This window comes from Gekko japonicus, unplaced genomic scaffold (genome assembly GCF_001447785.1).
Source record: "Gekko japonicus isolate JY-2015 unplaced genomic scaffold, Gekko_japonicus_V1.1 scaffold648, whole genome shotgun sequence".
NCBI classification, from domain to species: Eukaryota; Metazoa; Chordata; class Lepidosauria; order Squamata; family Gekkonidae; genus Gekko; species Gekko japonicus.
This window is the reverse complement of record NW_015169193.1, coordinates 539,828-552,519: the sequence shown is the minus strand read 5'-3', so window position 1 is coordinate 552,519 and position 12,692 is coordinate 539,828. Positions and strand designations below refer to the sequence as shown.

Here is a 12,692-nt window from a genome sequence, read left to right as displayed (position 1 = left end):
ATGGTACTCTTGCAACAGCCATGTTTTTTGAGAGGGAATTAATGGCCAGAGACCTCTGGGAGCCTGCTTACTAGGCAGAAGCCTCCTCCAGACCTCTGAGTACTTTCTAGATTCAAAGACATATGGAAAGTACATAATTTTAAGAAAATTAGGCTAGCAGAAATATTGATTCTTATCTAGTGCAATATGATACATGTATCTATGTGGCTTTCTGTGGTTTTAAACTATTATTACAGAATTATTTTAAAGAGATCTACCAAGCAGATATGCGTAGGGGCAGACTCTACACGCCTGTTTTGCTCAAGTCCAAAGACCTGTGAAATTATTCTTGCTGGGGTTGGGGGGGGGGCATTCTTTTGCAGAGCCACCTTATGCTTTTAGTAGCAGCTGCTGCTGCTGAGCCAAGTTTGTTGCTCTTATTTGAAGCTCCTCCCCGGGGGTGCAGAACAGGAAGAGGTGGAGGTCAGAAGGAGCTGCTGGAGTTCCTTGGTGTGTGTATGAGCGAGGTTACCGTTACCATTTTACTATGTGTGCGTGTCTTATATTACAGCAATGCTGCACACCAGTGGCCAGAGAGAGGGGAGAAGGGAGGAAAAGCCTGTTTACACAGACTGCAAACCGCCTGGGGAATAATGCAGGAAAGGAAGTGAGCCGGCTCTCTGTCTGACTGCTCCAACTTCCTGCTCTCTCTCTCTCTTTCGCGCACACACACACACACGCCAACCAAGGGGGGGGGGGAGAGAGAGACAGAAAGAAACAAGGGGGAGAAAAATCAGGATCTCATTACAAGAGCAACTCAGCGCTTTAGAAGACTGTCAGCATGGAAAGCCAGGGGATTTTACGCAGTTCCCTTTAAAACGGCACGGCGAGGTTGGAAAAGCCCACCAGAGTCTGGGTACGTAGCTCTGAAGTTGAACAGAGTTGGGACTGGAAGCAGAAAAAGGGCGAGGGGGAGACAGGTGGGAGCGGTGGAGAGCGGGGAAAGTCCCCGGTGCTGGACGGCCGTCTGCTCCAGGCGGCTCCGTCGTCGTCCCCTTTCTTGATAAGGGACGGAAGGGATGCCAAGGAGGGATCCCTGCCTCGTTGCGATGCGAGGAGGTGTCGGGGGAGCGGGGGGGGGGGTGTCCTGTGCACGGACCGAGTGGCATCAGGAGGCCGGTCGGAGTTTGCTGTGGGGCTGAAGTGCCATCTGGCAGCGGGGGCTGGGAGTGATGCGTGAGGGAGCAAAAGCGCTTGAGGGGGAGGAAGGAGGGCCACTGCCGGGCCTGGAACACCGGGAGGGGGGAGGCGGGCTGGCGAGACGGTGGCCCCGGCTGGATGAGAGACGACGCGGTGGGAACCCGGGAAGCAGCCGCCAGCTACTATGGAGGGAGGGGAGGGGGGGAGCGTCGAGGGGTCTCCACCACCTGTGTTTGATCAGAAGGGGAAGTCAAGGTGGGGGTCCCCTGGGGGTGGGGGGAAGAGTGGTGTAGGGAGAAAAGGCGAGCAGGGGATATTATTTTGTGGAGACTAGGCTGGGTCGGACTCCTGCATGGAGAGACGGAGAGGATCGTCCTGTATTTGGGGAAGCACATTGGGATCATTGCTTTTGTGAAGGGGGGCAGCCTGTGACAGGCTTGGGGGTCAGAAGGGAACTCTGCACTTCAGTCTGAACTCTGCAGGAGCTACGTCGCGATAAAGGACTCCTCATTTTGCTTCATGGATGCGCGCGCCTCCGTATGCGCCCCCAGCCTGGGGGAGTACCCCCCTCGCAGACAGCCACATGGGTCGTTTTATTGCAACAATGAATGTGGCTCTCTGCAGGCGGGGTGGGGAGAGGACGGCGGCTCCTCCGGATTGTGCTGTGTAGAGGCACGCGAAGAGTTTGCTGAGGGGTCGTGCAAATTGTTAGGGGCTGGAAGCAGAGGAAGAAACGGCCAAGGGGGCTTTGGAGGAAGGGGGGCAGCGTTGGGAGAGTTTCTGGCTTGTCTGGAAACAGCAAGACTAATTGCCATGCGCTTCCGGTTTGAAACTGGCAGCAGACAACATCTTGAAAATGAGTCACTGCAGCTCACAAAGAAACTCTGTGGTTTTCTCCTTCTCAGGTTTATGTATTTGCTCTTTTACAGTTTCCTTTGTAGTCTTCAGAGAGGGGGGGGGACACTCACTCTCACCCTTTCCCTCCACCACCGCCCCCCCCTCCAGACCATTTTTATACTTTACACCATCAGCTCAGAAAGAGCAGAGAAGAAAAAAACCAAAAACTGGCGAGTTGTTTTTGGATCTGACTTTGCTGAAGGTTAGAGGGACTCTGATGCTGCAGAAGGAAAAAGTTCCTTGAATTTTCCATTGGCTTCAGGAAGGGAGCCCATTTAGTCATGGCTAAGTAATGTCTGCACACACCAACTAATCTCATTAGGAGTTTCCGTTTCCTAACACAGGAGGGTTTTGTGAAGCCCTCTCAGCTTTTCTGCCACTACTGTTGCTAGCAAGACAAGCTACATCTTTATTTAGTTGAAGGGTGGGACCAAGTTAATTTAATGCAGCATCTTTTTGGTCATGTGTCTTGAGTGGCTTTCAGTGACAACTACAGAGCACAAAGGTTTCACTTTAATTTTCTTAACATAATGACTTTACTCTTTGCTTTTGTAAACTGTTTGTTTTATAACTTTTGAGGTACAAATAGTTGATAATTTCATATTTCCTCATGAGGAAATAACTGTGAAATGATAAAAGACCTCAAGGATGAATGGATAGCTGTACTGTATCTCATTCTTTCCCCTTCCTTCTGCTTTAGTACATAGATTACAAATTGCTTACCAGAAACAAATACACTTAATTGTATTTAGCCAGATTATTCATTTTAAACAAGTGTGTGGAGTTTTGTGTGATTAATAATGATCTCGTTTACATTTAAACTTATACTTGTCTGTAGCTACTGAAGAAAGTTTGTATTGGAATATTTTTCCTCCCTTAAAAGCCAGTGACTGGAAGCACCTCTGGTCCAAGACAAAATACATATTGCACATTCCCAGGTGTCAGCATCAACTTTTTAGATGGCAAGCAGTACAATTCTGAGCAGTTATACCTTTCTGAATCCATGGAAATCACTGGTTTTAGAAGGGTGTAATTCTGCTTAGAATGGCACTGAAGGTGACCATACATCTAGAAACTTTTCTAGCTGGATTTGCATTATTGCTCAAAAACTCTGTCCAGGATTAAGACCCGTTTGGGCTATATCATCACTCCATCTGCTTTTTCACAGACACTAAATAACACACTTTCAATCCACTTTCAATGCACTTTGCAACTGGATTTTACTGTGTGAAATAGCAGAATCCACTTGCAAACAGTCAATGAAGTGGATTGAAACAGCATTATTTAGCATGTGTGGAAGTGCCAATGTGTGTGTATGTATTTTAATATGTACTGATAGGTTGAACTTTTACTGTAATGTTGTTGACTGCCCTAAATCTCCAGTGGAGCCGAGTAGCAATAGTCCTAGGCCTGGCCTTTCTCCTGGAGTTCCAGCTGGTTACAGTGGCTGGGAGCACTTTTTTCCAGATACAGGTGTTGTACTGACAGCTTCACTCCCATTGAGAGGAACTTTCATCAGTGCCTTTGTGACCTCACAGATTGACTGTTGTAAATAGAGAGCTGCCTGCGAAGAAATTTTGGAAGCTAAAGTTTTTGGAGAATAAGACTGTTCATATTCTTTCAGTAACTGGCCCTTCAGCATCTGTGCTAGGCTTTAGTCTGCTTTAAGTAGCAATTAAAAGTGCTTCTTAAGCAAGTCCTCTGGAACTTAAACATTAAGGAGCACCTCTCTCTCAGTCTGCGGAAGTGGTCCTGATAAAGTGTTGCTGGTCATGAAAGTTTAGTCAGTGGTGGAATATGGAACTGGGACTTTTTACAGTAATGACCCTGAAACACTGGAGCATCCTGCCAAAGACAGCCTATGGGCCATGTCTAAGATTTTTAATTAGATAGGCATATGGAGCAGAGGTCCATCAGTGGCTATTAGCCACAAGGTATAGATAGGGGCTCTGGGGCAAGTGATGCTCTGTCTTCTTGGGCTTGGGGGGCCAACAGTGGGAGGGCTTCTGATGTCGTAGACCTCCTGATGGCCCCTGGTATTTTTGGCCACTGTGTGACAGAGTGTTGGACTGGATGGGCCTTTGGCCTGATCCAACATTGGCGTCTCTTATGTTCTTATGAATCTGCACTGACCAAATAAAATGTATATAGCCAAATTAAACTGATATATCAATGTTATAATTTATTGGTGATGTGTCATTTTGCTCAGTTTCAGAATTTAGGAAGAGTTGAATGAAGCAGATTATAATTTATTGTTGTTCTGCTGCTTTCATTTCCTTGCTGCTTTCCCAGACAAAGCTACTCCTGTTCTGTATGGGTATTCTGGAATATAGAATATATATAGAAATTAAAATGGTGGAAATGGAAATAAAAGAATGTGTACCTCAAAACAAGAGTTTGCTCTGGTTTTTCTGCAGTATGTGAGCCTGACTTTTCCAAACTTCTCATTGCACAACAGCCACGTACAGCTGCTGGTGTAACCTTGGGTCAGTCATAAGTTCTTTCAGAGCTGTTCTCTGAAGGGCAGTTCTCAGGAGAGCGCTCTCAGCCCCACCTACCTCACAGGTTGTTTGTTATGGGGAGGGGAAGGAGATTGTAAACCAATCTGAGACTCCTTCGGGTAGTGAAGGGTGGGGCATAAATTCAGTCTCTTCTTCAGCCTGCTTTTACTCTTCCCACCTGATGTAAATTGCCTGGTTTCAAAGGTTTCTCAGGTGACTTTTGTGTGCTTAGCTGTGCTGGCCTGTGGCATAGGATTGTGTAGTTTCTCTGCCTTTGTTTTTTGTGCCTTAACAATAATTTCAGAAGGACAGTTTTGATCCTTATGTATTAATTCTTCATACCTCAAATCTGAACACTGGCAAAAGCTTCTGCTAGGATCAAGCAGCATATTAGTAGCAGTCATTTTAGAACTGTTAAGTGAAAGGAATATTCTTATTGTGAACAGAAGTGCTTGCATACCATGAAACTAAGGAAACATTATCATACCCAAACAGGTTTTGAAAAAACACCTAATGACTGAGAAGTTGAAAGGAACTTTTCTCTCTGGTGACTTGAAATAGGGTGGGGCTATCTTAACTCTCGTTCTGAGAGACCTCACATTACAAACCAATTCATATTACATACGTCTTGTGGTCACTACGAGGCCTTTTGATTGGACATGTGCTGGGCATTGTCCAGTGGGAACTTAATTGTCAGGAGTCTGTGGACCTGATTCAGATCAGAACAGTGGTGTGCAGGGAGAAGACGCTTCAGTGCCTCCCGCACTGTTTTCTCAACCTGAAATGGTCTTTGTGGAGCAGTTACTTATACCATTGAGAACACTGGTATGTACTGATGGTCTATATAAAGTTTCTCCAGTGGGGCAAGTAGTAGCTCCCTGGGCTGTTTCAGGTTGGGAAAATGGTGCAGGAGGAAGGAAGAAGCCCCCTCTCCATGTGTGCCATAGTCTTGATCTGAATCAAGTCCACACACCCCTGGGAATTAAGTTCCTGTTGGGAAACTCACAGAAAGTGTATGCTGAAAGTCTTCGTAGTGGCCATGAGGACTTACAACATGTGAATCAGTCCTCAGTCTTTAGTAAGTAGAGGTAGATGGAAAGCAGGAGAGTACCTCTTCACAAATGATTTGTGCTTTTTTGTGGAAAGGGGAAATTTTTAATCACTGAAGGTACATCATCTTTTGCCAGTGCCGAAACTCCAGTGAGTGGCAATATTGATACCATGCCTCTGATTTTCAACTGTGGCAATTTGATTAGTATATATTTGAAGGGGTTATTATCAGGGAAATTTACACTCGGTTCTACAAAAAAAGTCAGAATTTTGTGTTGAACCTTCCTGTGTATATTATGCAAATCAGGTATATTTGCATATATTTCCATACTGTAACTCTGTTGGAATTGGCAACAAGCAATGTAGTACATTGGTGAACTCTCAGCTACTAGAAAGCCTATTGAACCTTTCTCTGGCTTTGGAAATTTCACAATACACATTTTATAGCCTGTCTTTGCAGCTACAAAGGCTAGCCTTTTAAAAATGAGAGTGGAGGTTCTCAGGATGCTGGATTTTAAAGCCAATAATCATGTGATTTCTGACCCTCCCACATGCTTGCACAGAATTTCAGAATAGGCAAAGCCCCAGTTATAGCTTCCCAAATTACTGTCATGGCTGTTCCCATACAATTGGTGTTGGTTGCTGGTGACATAAGAAAGACATATAACTAAAAAAAATGGGAAGCACTTTTTTGCACACTTGAAATTCAGAATTTGTTGCAGCAGTTAAAATTGGAGAGGATCAGAAGAAAGTTGTGATTTGAGAAACAATACTGTGTAACTCCTGAATTTCCTGTACAATTAACAAAACAGGTTTCTGTATACCTTAGCTGTCTGGATAGGATAGTGCATCTGTTCATATGCAGAATGCCTGCTTCTCTCCGACTGTAGTTATAGCTACTCTACACAAATTTGGAATTTGAAATTCTTGATCAGAACTCGTGGTTCCTGGGGTTCTGGAAGCCTCAAAGCCTTTCATATATTAAATATTTAAAGCTGGATTATTAATGCATAATTAGGTAAAGGTTTCCCTTGCTTTGAAAGCCAGTCGAATCCGACTCTAGGGAGTGGTGCTCATCTCCGTTTCCAAGCTGAAGAGCCAGCGCTGTCCGAAGACATTTCTGTGGTCAGGTGGCCAGCATGACTAGACACCAAGGCGCATGGAACACCTATTTATTTACTTGCAATTTCTTGCATTCAAACTGCTAAGTTGGCAGGAGCTGGGACCAGAGACAGGAGCTAACTCCGTCCTGCGGCACTTGGGTCTTGAACTGCTGAATTAACCACTGAGCCACTGCAGTGGTTAATTAACTGGGAATAAATTCCATTGATTTCAGTGAATTTACTTACAAGATATATTCTTAGGATCTGGTTCCAAATATAGGTTATATAAGGGATACCAATTCCTTTTCAGGAGAAACAAAAGTAAGTGGCTGCTATTTTCAAACTACTCTACAGATGCTATCCACATAATTTGTAAAGGGTTCTGATCTGGCACACATCATTCCTGACTAGTAGGTCATTATTATCTACAGATAAATAACTAGATTTTCAGTCAAGGAGTTTGATATTATTCATCCTATATTCTATTTTCTTATTTTGTATTTCTTGCCACTATATCGAAAATACTGTACCCCCTGAGAAAGTATATGCTTGGTTCATTGTATTGTTACTGGTATTTCTGCCAATTTAACACCTAAAAAAAAATCAACTTCAAAGGTTTCTGATTTTGGGGGAAAAAATAACAAGAATCAGATTTTGAACACATTTCTGTTTATGATTAGGAAGATCCTAACACCTTGATCCAGAGCTTCTGGGCCACCACACATATGTTCAGCATGGGCATACCTACAGACACTGGTCATTAAAAACACAATGTTATGTGAGCATATCAGTGATATAACGGTGGCCATGTTGTGGCTTGCACATGTGCTTAGGACCAGGATATGTGAGTTTGGGAACTGTAATTTAATGTAGCTGCAACAGAGATGGAAGAGTATTTGAAAATGACTGTGTTGTAAAGTAGATGAATTACAAAGAAGCAATTATATTTCTTGGATTACATAGACAACTGGAGCCCTGTGCTAGTAGTATGGTAAGTAGTAGTGTACAGTAGTAGCCATAACCTGGATGGCTCAGGCTAACCTGATTTTTTCAGATCTTGGAAGATAAACAGGATGGGCCCTGGTTAGTATTTGGATAGGAGACCACCAAGGAAGTCCAGGGTTGCAGTGCAGAGGAAGGCAACAGCAAACTACCTCTAAATGCCTCTTGCCTTGAAAACCCTATGGGGTTGCCATAGATCAGCTGTGACTAGATGGGGGAGAATGTGTATATTCAGTTCATTCTATGTGTGGAAGACTTCAGGTGCATGAAGAATGTTGGGGCTTGTAGTCTGAAAGTACGCATTTGTATTCTGATGGATTAGCAAATACGCAGAAGCCTGCTGTACAATGGGTATGGTATTTGTAGAAAACGCCACAAAGAAAAAATATGCTATGACAGTTTCAGCTGCCTGATAATGATAGTTGCTTTCAAATTAATAAGAAGTTAATTGATCCATTTTTTTTTAACTACTGTATGCTAAATATATCTCTGAAATCAGAGATGGAAACTAACTTTTAGTTTCCCCCTTGAAACATAGGTGAGAAGGCACAAGCCTAGCCTGTGCATTTGGTGGCTGGAAGCCAAAAGCCCCATGTGCAAGTGCAAGATCTTTTGTGCACATGCCAGGGCTTCCCCAGCTTTCTCTTCTGAGTACAACTCATTCAACTGTATTGGGGGCAGTCCTGAAAGTCTTCCCAGTTTGGGGAGTGGCCTGGTCATTACAAGGGAACTTTCAGTGCAGTCCTAAACAAAGTTACAGTCTTCTAAATCGATTGCAATCAATGGGCTCGGAAGGGTTAACCCTGTTTAAGATTGCACTATGTGTTCAGAAAAACCTCTGAAGCACTACTTTACATGTGGAAGCTCTTCCATGTTTTGATCATGGATATAAACCTATGCAGCTGCAGTCTGGTATCTGTTGAGTACCGTATCTAAGAACAGGGCTCTTTCTCTCCATTATGCTCTGCTTATGAGCTATCGAGGATTAATGTTGGAAACAATGTTGTACAATATGCTTCCATCTACCAATTCTGTTTTTATGTTTTTATTGGTTCCCCACAACAAAACGTTTAGTTGTGGATTTGTGGTTTAGGAAATTTAATGAAGTCTTCTTTAATAACAATTTTATAACATCCAACAAAACAGTTATAGAAATATTTGGTGGAAGCTGTGACAGTTTAACTTCTTTAAAGATTAAATATAAATTCATTTGGAGTAGTGAAATCAAGGCTTTGTATTGGCCTGTAGTAAAATTGTTTCATGCCTTGGTGTCATAAAAATGGATTAGTGAGGGCTAGTAGATATTTTCTTATTTTCATTTGTTGTGTTTTTATTAGATGCCCATTGGGTTAATTTGTAATGGGACTACTCTAGGATAAATTTTAAATGAATCATGTCATAATCAATATGTATATCTACACCTTTCACATCCCTAAATACAGACTCATGTGGGTGGGTACTTATTTTTTCTCACCGTGTTGAATAAGGCCACTGCTTGGCTTCCAGTAAGTTTATATGTTAGCCTTGGACACTTTGGTGCCATTTGTAATCACAGCCAGTGCTGGTTACAACAGGCCACAGTGGCATGTTTGCTCTAAAAAGCATGCTTTTTCCTGTGCCAACTCTTGGTTTGTTATACAGTTTTCTGTGGCTTGCTGTTTTGGTATTTTACACAATGGTGGTATCATATGGACTCTTAAGTGATTTTACATGTTTGTTTGATTTGAAGCTGCTTGCTTAATGAATCAGCTAGTATTCTGGAGACTTTTTGAAAGCTCTTGAAAGACAAGAACATATCTGTTCTCAAGAATTTTATTGAATTATGTATGACTTAAGAATTAGTCATGATTTAGACCAGAATATCAAGAGGCAGGAACAGGAAGTCAGGCTCAATAAGAATCAAAATAAAACGCTTGAGGAAGAAAGTAGCTAAAATGTATACAAGTTTGGTTTGTATAGGGCCTTTCTTGGAAACAGGACTACATTTTGACATTGGATTACTCTTTCTCACAGAACATGTTCAAGTGTTTATCATTTGTTGATAATGTTAGAATCTGTCTAGGAGGAGGCACAGTGTGGATATATGCAGCCCATCAAGAAGCCCAGACTGTTAGACCAGTTATCAGAAACATAAAACTGTTCCATCTGTTCTGAAGAAGTCAACTCCATTTTACTTAATGGAAGTAGGTCTGCTTTAGTCTGAAGGTTGACTTATATCAGCAGTATGCATCCTATTCCAGGGAGACAGTTGGGGCCAAAATACATGATTCAAGTGACACAAGTTGGGTCAGGGACGTCTGACCTGACTTGTAGTGACATGTATGATGGGGAGAACTGACTCTGAAAGTGTTCTGTTGCTCCATTGGCTCAGGAGTGCTGCGAGGGGGGAGGGGCTGCAGGCTTCTGGGGGAGGGAAGCCTGAAGCCCCTCCTCTCACCCTTGCAATGCTCCTGAATTGAATGGAGCAATTAAACACTTTGACATCCAGTTCCCCACATCATATGTATAACTAATGCCCATTATTATTTTGGCCCTAATTATTGCTGAAACACAGCCTGATGCTCAGCACAGTCCAGTTGGATGCAAGATGTCTCAGGGCCAAACTGCATGTTTGTGTTTTTGAAGAGTTGGGTCTCAACTTGGGTTCCCCACAGCCATACAACTGCTGCAGGAACTGGATTTTAAAAAAAGAAAAGCCAAAGAGGCTTGGAATGGAATGGTGGGGGAGGAAGGGCTCCTGCCTCCCCCCCCCCCCAAGCTGTTCTCTTGTACGGAAACAGCCTGGAGGGGTTAGTCCCTCATTTTTGCTGCCCATCATAGAACCCGGGGAACCTGGAACCAACTCTTCAAAAACAGGAATGGGTAATTTGGCCCTCAATATCCTGTTGTGAAGAAACAAAAAGGGAAATGGAAGACCCTCCACGTAAGTAGAGAGGAAGCAGAAAGCAACTAAATTCCGGTTTCAGGTCAGACATCATAATGCCAAAGAAACTGATGGAGAAGAAAACCAATGCAGTCCATGTACATTATTTCCTTGATTTTGTTTATTTGATTTTGCTAATGAAATTTAAGTTAGTTTTGTGTGGGCATTATCTATTTTGGGCAACCAGAATGATCAATAGGTCTGGGGCTTCTCAGTTTAGAAAGAAGTTGACTAAGGAGAAATGATAGAAGTTTATGAAATTATGCACGGGGCAAGGAAAGTGGATAGGGAGAGTTCCCCCCCCCTTATAATACTAGAATTTGGGAGCACCCAATGAAGTTGATGATCAATAGACTCAGCAGAGACAAAAGGAAATACTCCTTTACTCCATGAGTAATTAAACTGTTGAATTCACGGCCAGTGGATGTAGTTTAGGTCACAAGTATGGATGGCTATTAGAGAGAATTCATGGAAGATAAATCCATCGCTGTCTACTAGCTATTGTGATTAACACAAAAGCAATACTAGGTTACAAAATCAGGGTAAGACCTTGAGTCTTATGTCTTGTTTGTGGGCCCTCCATGGTTGTGGATTGGCTGCTGCAAATAACAGGATGCTGGGCTAGATAGACCACTGTTCTGATCCAGCAGGGCTCTTCTTACATTCTTATAGGAATGTTGAGTGTCTGACTGTTTATCTGACCCTGTGATCCACTGTACTGAGGTAAGGAAGGAGGTCATGCTAAGAAAGAGGTGTAAATACAGATATTTATGAAATATTTTACATTATAATAGGATTTTTTTCTCCTTTTTCCTTTAAAAGTTTAATCCAGTGGTTTTGTACTGCATGCTAGAACATCTGCAAAATATATTCCTGATATGGTCTATGTTTCTCCTAAATGTTGTGATGATAGTATGACACTCTATTGTCTGTATATCAGAAGTCTGTTCAGTGCATGTTAGAGTGGACTTGCTGTTGCGTACAGAGTGTATGGCTGTTTTTATTTATTTTGTTCAATTTATATCCCTGGGCTCATGTTGGGTAACATCAACTATGTTAAGCTAGTCTGAAACTATGGTTTGCTAAAAGGATTTTATTTTGCACCATGTGCACAGACGCACATGCATAGGATATCTCACATCTTGGGATGTGGAGAGCACTGGAATTCTACATACCAGGAATATACAAGGACAAATGCAAGGTAGAGGTCATTTCTAGACACTTCTTGTAGTATGGTAGTAACAACACATCACTGAACAGCTGTGTGTTCCGCGGAAATAATCTTTGCACATGCATGCGTGTATGCATTAGGGAGGGTAGGAATATACAGACGTTTACAGAATAAGCACATTTGTTAATCTATCCTACCTCTTATGCTTTCTAGGAAAAACTTGTTTTTACTTATATTACAGGGTAGTAAATTAACAGTGCCATCATATTTAGAATTACACTGTTCTGGTCCAGTTACCTTCAATGGGCTTAGAAGGCTGTAACTCTGTTTAGGTTTACACTGTTAATTTACTACCTGGGCATATTTATGGCTGTGTTTAATTTGAAGCCTGGATGTGGACTTCTAGATAATATGCACATGTTCAAAGAATTCACAGTTTTTAAACTGTCTGTAGCACTTTCCCAGGAAACTGTATGGCAATGCCTTCAATGCCTTCCAGTTAAGAAGTGTTGTTTAGAGAGTAGAAATATATTTGTAATACTTCAGTCTTGAAAAGTTCAGTCAATTCAGTTGGAATTCTTTCCAGGAAGCTGCATATTTGTTTGGGTTAAATTCTAAGCTTCAGGGGGGGAGTGCTTTTTTTTTTTTTAAGCACCACTAAGTGTATGGATATGTGAAGAAGTGTGCATGCTCATGAAAGCTTGTATGCAGAATTAAACTTCATCAGTCTTAAAGGTGCCACTGGAGTCAAACTTTTTGCTGTTGCTTCGACCAACATGGCTACCCACCTGAATCTGTGTTATGGATTGTATCCATGTATCTGAATCCAGAAGCTCTAGTGCATTTGCAAAAGCATGGATATACAC

At 42.5% G+C, this 12,692-nt stretch overlaps 1 protein-coding gene across 2 annotated transcripts in view; it reads left to right on the top strand.

Moving 5' to 3' along the window:
• Positions 1-464: 464 nt before the first annotated feature.
• ELK3 (ELK3, ETS-domain protein (SRF accessory protein 2)) overlaps positions 465-12,692 on the top strand; it is a 71,850-nt gene continuing 59,622 nt past the window's right edge. The window contains exon 1 of one of the 2 annotated variants that reach the window (XM_015416282.1): positions 465-489. The gene's annotated coding sequence lies outside the window, so the exon portion shown is untranslated. Of the gene's footprint in view, positions 490-763; positions 896-12,692 lie in introns of those variants that run through there. The other variant, XM_015416280.1, reaches the window with a different exon arrangement.